Source organism: Saimiri boliviensis, chromosome 3 (genome assembly GCF_048565385.1).
Source record: "Saimiri boliviensis isolate mSaiBol1 chromosome 3, mSaiBol1.pri, whole genome shotgun sequence".
Lineage (NCBI taxonomy): Eukaryota > Metazoa > Chordata > Mammalia > Primates > Cebidae > Saimiri > Saimiri boliviensis.
In genome coordinates this window covers 102,341,028-102,345,176 of record NC_133451.1, presented here as the reverse complement: position 1 = coordinate 102,345,176, position 4,149 = coordinate 102,341,028, and positions in this window count along the sequence as shown.

Below are 4,149 nucleotides of genomic sequence, written 5' to 3'. Positions count from 1 at the left end.
CCAAATATTTCTTGAACACTTTCCTCAAGTTAATACCTTTTCCGTTACAAATGAATCAAACCCATGCTGGGTCATTATTGCTCTCCAGGGAGCAGCTCAAAAATTCTCTCTCCTGGCAAGGGAAACAATTCACCTTTCCTGCAGTTTTCTTCCAAAGAGGTCATAATTACTTGTGGTCTAACAAATGTACGTGAATGCTGAAATGTGTAAGTCCTTCCCTTTTAACAAGATACTTCGGCTCTCTACCCTTACACCACAACCTCAGCAGCTTTCACTTCCAATATTCATAACTGATGGCTTGAACAAAGATCAAGGACTTCCTTTCCCCAAGATTGCTACAATGGTTATAATATTTTCACAAGAAAATTTATAAATGGGTTTCCATTAAATGCAAAATTTCCCCAAATTCCTTCACGTATACTGAATGTGGGAAGAAAATTAGAGTTACCTTCACAAAGTACTTCTTTTCTTTTCTGCTGCGCAGACTAGCCAGAGAAGGCTGGAACTATAAAAACATGCCTGAGGCTTATTTGCTTATAAATTATAAGTAGATTTACATTTATAGTTCAATAGATCACTCTGGCAGTTTCCCAGAAGCTTTCAGATAAATGCACTTCTCAGGTGCGTACATACTGAGGCAAAATGGACTTTTCTGCGTGAAGCATTAATTAATTCTGGTTCACATATTAAAGTATATATCTTTGTGCATATATAATATGATATTATATCCTTCTTAGCTAGTTGTAAGCAGGGTACAGTGAATTAATTCACCAACTTGGAAACTTGCTTCAATTACAGCAGGCAAAAAAATAAAATGGTGTTCTTACCTCAGAAACCCACAGACACTCTTAGGGTAGAAATGTATGTGGTATGTGTTAGGAGGCCACACAGGGAATGAGAAGAGAACATTGCTACAATAAAGCTTTTTGTTAACACTCCGTTAATAAACTCACTTGCATTTTCCCTTCAAATTAATAGGCTTTTCTACTTAATTACAGTTGGACATTAAGGAAAACATAGCCTTTTGTAGGAGAAAAAAATAGACTACCAGTTTCACAGCCACCATTAAAGGGAAACTTTCCAGCTACAAAAATATGAACTGCCTTTTGATAATATCAGTTATGATGGATAATAACGACAGCTATAGTTGGGTGATGTTCGCCATCTTTACTCCTGGAGCACCTGTCCCGTGTGTGTGTGTGTGTGTGTGTGTGTGTGTGTGTGTGTGTGTGTGTGAGAGAGAGAGAGAGAGAGAATGTATGTGAGAGTGTGTGTGTGTGTGTGTGAGAGAGAGAGAGAGAGAGTGTGTGTGTGTGTGTGTGTGTGTGTGTGTTGGCTGATAATAACAATGGAGAGGCTGGGTTAGATGGCTCATGCCTGTAATCCCAGCATGCTGGGAGGCCAAGGTGGGCAGATCACTTAAGGTTAGGAGTTTGAGACCAGCGTGGCCAACATAGTGAAATCCTGTCTCTACTAAAAATACAAAAATTAGCTGGGCATGGTGGTGTGATCCTGTAATCCAAACCACTCAAGAGGCTGAGGCAGGAAAATTGCTTGAACCCAGGAGGTGGAGGTTGCGGTGTAGCCAAGATCGCACCACTACACTCCACCCTGGGTGACAGAGTGAGGCTCCGTGTCAAAAAAAAACAAAAAACAACAACAAAAAGCAATGGAGAGTTGCTAGCTCTTTATGTATGTTTTTGGGGGAGCGGAGATGTGCAATAAAGACCACAGCCAGTACTCACTGATGTATCAAAGATAGGCCTTCCTACTCCAGGTGGAGCCAGTTCTGCCGTGCAATTTCTGCACCAGATCCTCCACAAGAGGAAGTCGGTCTCTAGGGGAGCCACACCCTTGTTTAGTTTTCTCCCCTACCCGACTTCTTCTCTCATGCCTCTCCGCCAGAGAGCACTCTTCCAATAATAACCTTAACAAGAAATCTCACACCAGATGCTGCTTCCGGGGAATCCAGTCTAAGAGTTCATATGGCGTATGGTTCTAGGAAACAATATTAGGGATGGGATTCTCTAGCTGGGTCACCAGGCTGCAGGAGGGAACGAAGAACCACATCCCTGGTAGGAGACAAGGCACTGCTGGTCCCTGGCCTGCTGATTGCTAAGACTTTTACCCGTAAAGAACCGGAACGAGATACAAGTGGAAAGAGTTACGTGAACTGGTGCAATGAGATAAGTGTTTGGAATGTATGAGGGAAATAGTAACTGTATGGACTGCGGAACTGATTTAACAAAGAGAGGAAGTTATCTACTGATTGATGGATCTGTTGGCAGATCTATTGATCAACAATTTAAAGCAAAAGAAGAAAACTCTTTGCAGTTTTTACAGTTACCCCTATCTCCTGTGGCTTGAAGACTTAACTATAAGAATGGCAGAAATTGGCCAGGCATGGTGGCTCACACCTGTAATCCTAGCACTTTGGGAGGCCAAGGCGGGCAGATCATGAGGTCAGGAGATCAATACCATCTTGGCTAACATGGTGAAACTCCATCTCTACTAAAATACAAAAAAAATTAGCCAGGCGTGGTGGCATGTGCCTAGAGTCCCAGCTACTCGGGAGGCTGAGGCAGGAGAATTGCTTGAACCTCTGAGGTGGAGGTTGCAGTGAGCCAATATCATACCACTGCACTCCAGCCTGGGCAACATAGCAAGATTCCATCTAAAAAAACAAACAAACAAAAAAGGCAGAAAGTGAGAGAAGCTTGGATTCCCAGAAAAAGGCCAATCTCCCAGACCAAATTGAGCCTCCATGAGGAAGAAGTAAGTGCTGAAAATTGGGATGGGTCTATCCGGGTAGATGCACTCGAGAACCTTGATGCCCCCAGATTTCCTTGAACTCTCCGGATTTGCAGTAAAAGCCCGTTTTCCATTGTTGGCAGATAGAGCCTCCCCCACCACCACACACGTGCGCACACACACACACACCCTTACTTGAAAGGCTTCACCTTAGAGAAGTGCCTTGCTAGGCAATGCTTACCCTTCTCATGATCTGTCTCATGTCCCTTCCTGGCCACCAGATCCATAATTAGGCTCAAACCTCAGCACACTCAACCGAGAAAGGGCTGGGCAAGTTAAGGATAGAAAGGGGCTGTCTTTCCAAGGAGCCACAGCACCTGGCCCACATCCATCAGTAAGTTGGGGGCATATGCCTGGGAGCAGATCAGGAAAAAGAGAAGGATCACAGAACATGGCATATGCAGCAGAAAGGAGCAGTTCAATAATTCCATCACTATTTTCTGTTAATTTGGGGTAGTCACTTTATTCCTGGGATTGCAAACTGTTTGTCACCATGATTTCAAAAATATATACATAGTTTTTAATGTGAATGCTTTACGCAGAGCCTGCTACACCTACTCTGTTATACACAGTGGCTTTACCTGTTCATATTACCTCCTGGCCCTTGAAGATATTTGTTAGTTGTTTTGTTCTTTTCTCTGTCCCTGTGCTTTCAAGCTTTAATGTAAAAATGTGGTCGGTCACAATGGCTCATGCCTGTGATCCTAGCGCTTTGGGAGGCCAAGACAGGTGATCACTGGAGGTCAGGAGTTCAAGATCATCTTGGCCAACATGGCAAAACCCCATCTCTACTAAAAGTACAAAAATTGGCTGGTTGTGGTGGTGTGCACCTGTAATCACAGCTACTTGAGAGGCTGAGGCAGGAGAATCGAACTCGCGAGGCAGAGGTTGCAGTGAGCTGAGGTTGTGCCACTGCACTCCAGCCTAGAAGACAGAGTGAGACTCTGTCTCACAAATAAAAATAAGTAAGATAAAAATTGTATTGCTTTTTGCATCCTCTGAACTGACATCTTGCCTTTTGTTTTTAACATCTCTGTTCATGAACCCATTTAAACTTGGCTGTTTGTCTTTCAGTATTTAATTTCTGTTTAACTTTAATTACTCTGTTATTTATTCATTCGAATCCAAACTTCTAATTCTTCAGATTGCCTCCCAAAACTTTTACATATTAGCTACTGTATGCATGAGCTTAGCGATCAGTTATTTATCACATACGTACTTATAAAATGGTATGTATTATAATAAATATGGAACTTTCCACCATCTCTTTTAGTGGAAAAAGATAACTCTGCACTGAAATTGTTAGTATTATTGATTAATCATGTACTATTTTGTTTA